The sequence below is a fragment of the Tamandua tetradactyla genome, chromosome 5 (genome assembly GCF_023851605.1).
Source record: "Tamandua tetradactyla isolate mTamTet1 chromosome 5, mTamTet1.pri, whole genome shotgun sequence".
NCBI classification, from domain to species: Eukaryota; Metazoa; Chordata; class Mammalia; order Pilosa; family Myrmecophagidae; genus Tamandua; species Tamandua tetradactyla.
Window position 1 is genome coordinate 108061793 of NC_135331.1, and position 8283 is coordinate 108070075.

At 34.3% G+C, this 8283-nt stretch overlaps 1 pseudogene; it reads right to left on the bottom strand.

Annotated features, from left to right (window-relative positions):
• Window positions 1–616: 616 nt before the first annotated feature.
• LOC143683276 (ATM interactor pseudogene) lies at window positions 617–7444 on the bottom strand (annotated as a pseudogene).
• Between the last annotated feature and the right edge of the window lie 839 nt (window positions 7445–8283).

An 8283-nucleotide genomic window follows, 5' to 3' on the forward strand; every position in this document is an offset into this window, starting at 1 on the left:
ATCACAGTTGTGATAGATCCAATAGTGGTCTACATAATGAAAGCCATGCTAATAAATAATTACATCTAATTGGCTAATCACTATTTATCAGTGTCTTCAAAAATTTTGCACTGTAATATTTCATGAGGTTTAATCCAATATAACATGTTGAAGATAACAGTGACACAGAGAAGGGGTACAGATGAGCATTAGCTAAAGGAAAGACAAGGAATAAGAATGTGTGTCTTTGTGTCTCTAGCATTTACTAGGGAAATTGAGGAGAGTTATTAGATAGATTCACTATAGCTGACAAGTATAACTATCTCTGATAAGTAGCTTAATGGAAATATCTGTTATACATGCAAAAAAATTGGCTAGACATCACTAATATCCTCATAAATGGAGATCTAAGCAATAGATGCTACTTTTCTATCCTTCATCTAGCCCTGGAGATGCAAGAAATTAAGCAAGGAATTTGAGAGAGCCCCTTTTAGCAACTTCAAAACCAATGGAGGGCGGGCCACAGTGGTTCAGCAGGCAGGAAGGCTTGCCTGCAATGCCAGAGGACCCGGGTTCGATTCCCGGTGCCTGCCCATGTATAAAAAAACAAACAAACAAACAAAAAAACAATGGGATGCTATTGTGCTATATTTCTCCCCAATGTGCCCTGTTTAGAACTGGGTAACAGTGTTTGAGTATGAACACTAATGAAAAGTGAAACTTAAGAGCCAAACATCAAATCAGTTGGAGAATGAAAAGATACAGTGGAATCAGGGAAAGCCTGCTGTGCAGAAGGCATGAAATCTTGTGAGGCATAAGATCTTTTGGCTCATTGATGAAAGAAAAAAATGCTGTTCTTCTGATGTGAATTCCCTAAAAGTAGTAGGTGAACTTTCACCCATGTTCACTTGAACACCTGTACCCATTGGCTCCACACCAACAGGATTCACAATTTTTGAGAGGTAAGCTCTCCTTAGGAAAGCAAGTCTCTGAATCTAGGCTGAGGATCAGGGTTCCTAAGGGCAAGGGAAGCCCTGATAAGTGATACCTACTCTCATAGGCTGGATCAAAGAGTCAGTTGTAGTAAGCATAAAGACAGAGGAGAAAATGGCACAAATGGGCAGTTGAAGCACTGCCACTTTGGCTTGGTAGGAGCAACTTCTGAGGATATCTTGGAGGTGTTGTAAGAGTCTGCTTTCTGGTATTAGAGCAGTAAGAATACTCCAAAGAAGCTACTAGCTTTACTGCTGAATTTTCTAGTTCTTGAGTGTCTATTTTAGAGGTTGGTTCATTAATCAACATTCAATAGTCTTTTTTTGACGACTTCAGGTTGTTCATGGAGTTTTTCATTTTCCTTTTCTTACGAGGTGGCTCCCTGTGCTCAGCAGGGATCTCGTGGCCAGCTTGGGATAGGTGTGACTGCAAGGCAGTTCTGCTGGAGTAAGGACAGCCACAAGTGCGGTAGAAGTTCTTGTCATGATTCTTCCCATGTCCTTTCAAGTTCCATTCAGTACCAAACAAATCCCAGCACTTACCACATTTGTGCTTACTTTCAGAATGCTGCATTCTCATAGAGTTCTGTCTTACAAGAGAGAATTGAGAAAGTGGTCTGTCAGGGACTTCAGGGCATCCTTCAATTGGACAACAGGAGAATTTTGGCAGTTTTCAAATTGTTGGATTTTACTATGCCATCCTGCAGGTGGTGGCTCTTGACCAGGTGCATGTTGAGGAGGGGCTGTTGTGCAGGTTCTCGCTTGTGCAACCGCTGGTTCACCCAACGCAGGACCAGCTCTGGGAGAGGCAGCACAGGAACTGTGGGTTGCTGCCTTGCTGCTGCACGTCGTGACCAGCTGCCCCTCAGCCATCCTGAGGGATCCCCGGTCGTGGCGGTGGCTCCCCTCGTGGCTGCCCTTGGTGCCTGATCCCAGAGCTATGGGCTCCACCGCCCCCACCTCTGAGTGAAAAAGTTAATTTTTAATAGTTTTTGTAGTATACTCATTGCCTTTTTAAGGGACAGGTTTTGGAGTTCCCTACGCCAACATTCTTGGTGTTGTCAATTCAGTGCATAGATTTTTTGTGAAAGCCTTCCCCTATATAACATCCCCCAATTTTTCATGATGGTTTATTTTATCTGCTTAAATAAACTCCTGATGTTTGCAAAAATTTCACTGAGTATAGAGGCTTTCACACACCAAGAGCTTTAAATAAATGGCACTGCAATTTTTGTAGTGTAATGTGGGGATTACTTAAGAGAACAGCCATGGTTCTTTTGGGACCAAATGTTTCTTTGCCAAAAGGATTCCTAAGTAGTGTGTGTATTTTCTGCCATCTTGTGGGCACGTTTTGGAATTGCAGTTCTGAAGGATTTTATGTTTAAGTGGTAAATTCTGAACTTTAAATTCAAGGAGAGCTGAGCATATGCTCAATTCCTTTTCTATACAAGGGCCATTGACTTCACACAGGGAAAATGTGTGCTGCTGTATCAGATTCCTTCTCATTAAAAGATACAGAGAGGCAGATAATTACTGGTTGAAATAACTGTGAGATACTTATCCCCACTCAGATGCAAAAGATTGTTCTGTTATCATCGTTCCCTTAGCAGTAATGTGACAGAAGTACCCTTCAGCCTTTGGGAAGGCAGGACCATAGCTATGCTGCTCCAATTTCTTGGGCCTTGGGCATGGCTTGAATATTTATATCAACGTCTCCCATAGGGGTATGCGTACACCATTCCAAGATTTTCTACTGCATTCAGAGTTACAAATGTTTTTGGATAAATCACAGAAAGGACAATTTTATCTCATGAGTGGGAAGCACCATCCTTTGTTTACCATGCCTGATACGTTTCTAGAACATGAAAAGTCTTCTATCACTTTTTCAAATATTTTCTCAATATAGAAAGAACTTGACAAATGATTTTGAAACACAAACAATATGCAGCGGCGGTCTGTTCTTTTGCAGTAGTTCATGAATTGATTCTAACTCTGTAATACAGTGGTTAAGAGCGTGGACATTGAGACCTCTCAGCTGGTGTGAATGCTGACTGCCACGTGCATTTCTCTATGACCTTGGGTAAGCCACCTAACTGTTCTATGTTCTGGTCTTTAAAATGCAAATATTTTGGGGACCTACCTCCCAAAATTGTTATAAAGATTAAATGAGTATATATGTAAAGTGCTTTGAAAACTACCTGGTGCTTCAAATGTACTCAACAATATTGGCTGGTATTATTAGTATTTATGTTCACTCTCTTTACTCCAGACACTGAGCTTTGCCCTACAGAAGGGTGAGAGGTCTGCTCTGAACTGCTCTACTTTAGAAACTAAGCAATGAACACGTTGTGACATTGAAAAATGAACACTCTCTTCCTCAGCTCCAAATAAAAATGAGAAATACAAAATAATTTCTAAATCTAATAAAATATGTTCACTGAAATCTATGGTATCAAATTGAATTTATTAAAAAAGTGTGCAACTTTGTAAAAATATCTGATTTCAGCACATTATTAATAATCCCAATGAAAATCCCAAGGGTAGATTTTATAGAGCTTAGAAGTTTATCCTGAATTCATTCAGAAAATAATACTTCAGGAATAAACTCGGCTACAGAAAATATTTTTAAGTTTTATACACATAAGTAAAGGCAAGTGAAATAAGACATGATTAATTTGAAAATCTTTTGTTTTATAAGCTCAAATATATTTTGACCTAACATTCAGAGCATCTATATATCAATAAAAATAAGTGCTGCATCAGAAAAAAGAGGAAATAAAAATCCACTCAACAGATATATAAATATATAAGAAAAAGTTACTCACCATTTTAGTAATGAGGGAAATGAATTTCAAATTAAGTTAAAATTCTGTTTTTGCCCAACTAGGAAAAAATTTTAAATGTGGTAAAATCCCACACATCAGAGACATATGGAGAAAAAAAGTATATTATGGGTGGGATTTTTAATTTGTAGAAAACTTCTATAAACCCAATATGTAGTATTTATCCACATTAAAAGTGAACTTGCTGTTGATCCATAAAACATTCATTAAGGCATCTATTATACCAAAATACTCATGTGTAAAAATCTGTTTCTATAAAAAATACTTTTTTACTTCAGCATAGAGTTAAAAAAAAAAAATGAAAAGCGTCAGAATGGCTTTAAATCAAGAAATGTTTAAATAAATTACAAACAATCCATGATGTGAAATACCATGCAGGTGTTTAAAAAATTAAAGAAATATCTGCGAGTCCCTATCTGTGAATATGTTAATTTGGAATTTGTTGGATTCCAAAATTTGATGGATTCAATGCCAGAGGACAAGAAAACACCACAAACTGTCTAGAGGGTTAGCTACAATGATCTAGTTTTGTTATTTTCAGAATGTTGCAATCTGCTTAATGGACAAAAGATCATTAAAAGTGTGCCATATTTTATAAATAGGTTTTAATTATTTCTGTGAGAATTCTTTTGAGAACATATAATATAGTCTGTATTTTTGGTAAGAATCTAAAGACCTGGAAGTTTTACATACATATAGAATTTTTTCTTCTGTACAAAGGGTTGAAAACTATCATTTTAGGATATGAGTATCCATAAGAATTTGATAACAATATTGTATATTGTTTATGTTGTTGCAGAATTAATATTCTATACTAGAACTTATTCTATCCTACAACTATGCAAACACAAGAAAGTTGATCCATATCCCTGTAAGATAATTTTTCCCCATTTAATTATTCTCAAATAAATTAAAATTGAGAATACATTTTGGTTAAAAGTAATATTGTTTTCTTTAGGCCTACTCCTCAGTGGTACTACTCTACCAAAGGCTTTATTTAAAATAGGTGAGATCAATGCAAAAAAAAAAGAAACAAATGAAACAAAAATGGGCCAGAAAGTTTCATCTTTAATCTTGGGTAGAATATTCTTATTCATAATGTGAACTGAAAGAACTCTGAATATTTGTTTCCTTAGGCTAAAATTGAAAATTTGGTATATGTATCTCCAAAAAAGTTTAAAATTCTAAATTTTATCATCTCTGCAATCTCTGAAAAGCAGTGATGCACAAATTTAGTAGACTTTTGTTTCGTTGCCTTGCCAAATCTTTTCATACTCATTTCTTGCCTTTTGTTCCTAATAGTTAACAAGAATTTACTTAAACCACTCTTAGGAGAGGATATGTCTCATTATTTTGCAAAAAATAAGCAAATAATGCTTTAATTTTTATTCCAGTAATTATTCTGAATATAGACTATCATACTTAATTTTCTTTTATCCACTGTCTTTACCCTAATCTTAGATTTTCTGACTTCAACTACATCCCTGTTGTGTCCCCAAATCCAATCACAAATAGTGACTCTATAGTGATTTCTGAAAATGTGGTATGTTCTACTTATCTGTGCTTCCAAATCACAACTCTGTATACTTAGTAGTTTTTGAAATACTTGTTCAATTGAACCTAAATAAAACTCCTACTTCTGATGATTCATATTACCTAAAAAATCAGATGACCCTACCTGTTGATGAATATTTAGGTAGTTTTCTATTTGGGACAAGCACATATAAAATTGCTAAGAAGATTTATATTCAATTTCTTTGTTAGGACATATGATTTCACTTCTCTCAGGTGATATCTAGGAATGAAATAGGAAAATCTTATGATAAGCTAATTTTTAACTTTTTAAGAAACTGCCAAACTGTGCTTGAAAATGGTTGTACCACAATATTACCATCAAAAGTTTAAAAGAAAAAATTCAATGAGAGTTCTGGTTATTCCACATTTTCACCTATGTTTAGTAAGTCATTATTTTAAATTTCTGCCATTCTATTGTGTATATAATTGTTTATCAGTGTATTTTAGTTTGTATTTATCTAATGTTTAATAACGTTGTGCATCTTGTCATATGTTTGTTGCTGTTGGATTATCTTCTTTGATGAAATATGTTCAAAACTTTGGTAATTAAAAACAATTTGTCTTCTAATTGCTAACTTTTAAATATATTTGTATATTCAGGGTATAATTCCAGTATTTGAAGTGTCTCCCAGTATTTGGATTGTTTTTCTGTTATTTAACAGTGTCTTTCCAGTATCAAACACTTCTAATTTGGATTCAGGCCAAATTGTCAGTTTTTTTTCATTTATGAAGCATGTTTTTGGTATAATATCTAAGAAAACTTTGCCTACTGATGGTCACAAATATTTTTCCTGCATTTCCTTATAGACAGTGTATAGTTGTGCATGTTACATTTATGTCAAAGATCCATTTTGAGTGAATTTTTGTTTAAGATTCATGATATGGATCAAAGTTCAATTTTATCCTTGGGGATATCTGACTGTTTCCCACCATTTGCTTAAGAGACTGTCCTTTCCCCACCGAATGTCTTTATAAATTTGTTGAAAATGTGTCATATATGTTTGGGTATTTCTGGACCCCCTATTCTGTTCCATTGATCTATCTGTTTATCTTATGCAAATAACACACTTTTTAGATTATTCTAGCAGTCTAATAAATTAGAATATAGGTACTATAATTCCTACCACTTTGTTATTCTTTTTCCACATTGTTTTAGATATTTCATGTCTTAGGAATTTCAATTTAGTTTGTTTGGGAAGATTTGGCATCCTAGCAATAGTGAGACTTTTGAGCCATGAAAAAGGTATATTTCTATGGCTTCATTTCTCTGGTGTTCTGTAATTTCTCCTAGCAAAGTCTGTAGTTTTCAGCATACCTGTCCACCTTTTTTTTTGTCTTGTTGATCTCTAAATATTTCATATTTAGTAATGTATTAGGAATGGTATTTTGTTTCAATTTTTCATTATTTGTTACTACTGTGCGAAATTCACTTATTATTTCTAGTAACTCTTTGAACTTTCCATAAGATTTTCTGCAAAGATTGACATGCTATCAGAAAATACAAAATAGAAAATACAAATTTTACTCCTTATTTCTTTCTTGCCATATTGCTCTGGCTAGAACCAATATAGATGATACTAACGGTAGAATCTGCATGGTGGTTTATGGGTGTTTGCTATAAAATTTTAAAAATTTTGTTGTGTATTTGATAATTTTCACAATAAAATCATTAAATAGCTACTTAATCAAAATGTCTTTAGTAGTAAAGATTTTCACAAATTTTTGGTACATAGTTGCCCTTCAATGAATATTAGCTCTTACTATTTTTATTATTTGTGCCCTATGAAGGAATAGTTTCCCCCAAACTGAAAAAAATTTGTATGCTTAGACATCCATTAATATTGCATATAAAATTTTAGAACTTATAATAGTCCTTGTAAGTGGGGTTAGTTAATTTCAATGGCTACACTTAAGTCCTAAAAATAAACATGGATGATTTGCATATTTAAGTATTAATATTTGAAATTTTACCAGACAGGTTGATGAGAGAACACATGGTAGCTGCTCAGTAATGTCAGCCTCAGAAACAGGAAGTAGCTTCAATATGTTTACCATGGTCCATTCCCTTTTCAATCAGACCCATACAATGATTTCTTTGGAAAATGATTTCTTTGGGAAAGTTTGGAGAATCAGGCTTCAGCTGAATTTCCGAAATGGTCAAAAGAAAGGGAAGTAATGGGATAAAGTCTCAGCTCATCAGTGGCATTTTCTTAGGTTATTTTTTTTTATAAGGAATGTCAAGAATGGACGAACACAAATTGTTAAAATGTTTGAATAGCAGAAACTCTTGTGATAGATGAGTGATGGGTGTACTGCCTTCAATACATAGACACACTTTTTTTTCATATATTAAATTCTTTGAAGCAGGATGCTCCTGGCAATGAAGACATTCCATAGTCTTAGTGACATATAAAATAATAGTGTATCTTACAAATTATGGCAGCTTCTATTAGATGAAAAACAGTAAAAGATATTTACTAGAAGTTTTCCACGCTTCATCAGCCAATTCATTGTCAACTCGATTTCTCAACAACATTAGCGAAAGAAGAGATTGATAGCTCATAGCAAGAAGTGTACTTTTTATTAGGGACAAGTATAATCTTTAAAAATTGTTTATATTGGAGAAAAGTCTAGACATCATTGTACAGGACCCATTTGGAACAGATAACTTGTCACTTTCACCTGCTTACCCCACTTATATCTCACATGTAGGAATCTGGATGCCACATTGCACTCCACATCTATTTCAGCCTGAAATATCTGTTTTATTGAATCAAGCTTTCACCTATGTTTACTGTGCGAGCAATTCTATGTCCTGCTCTTGTTCTTGGGCAGAAGATTTTACATTTTTAAAATTAATATATATATATATTTTAGAGAAGTTGTACGTTTAC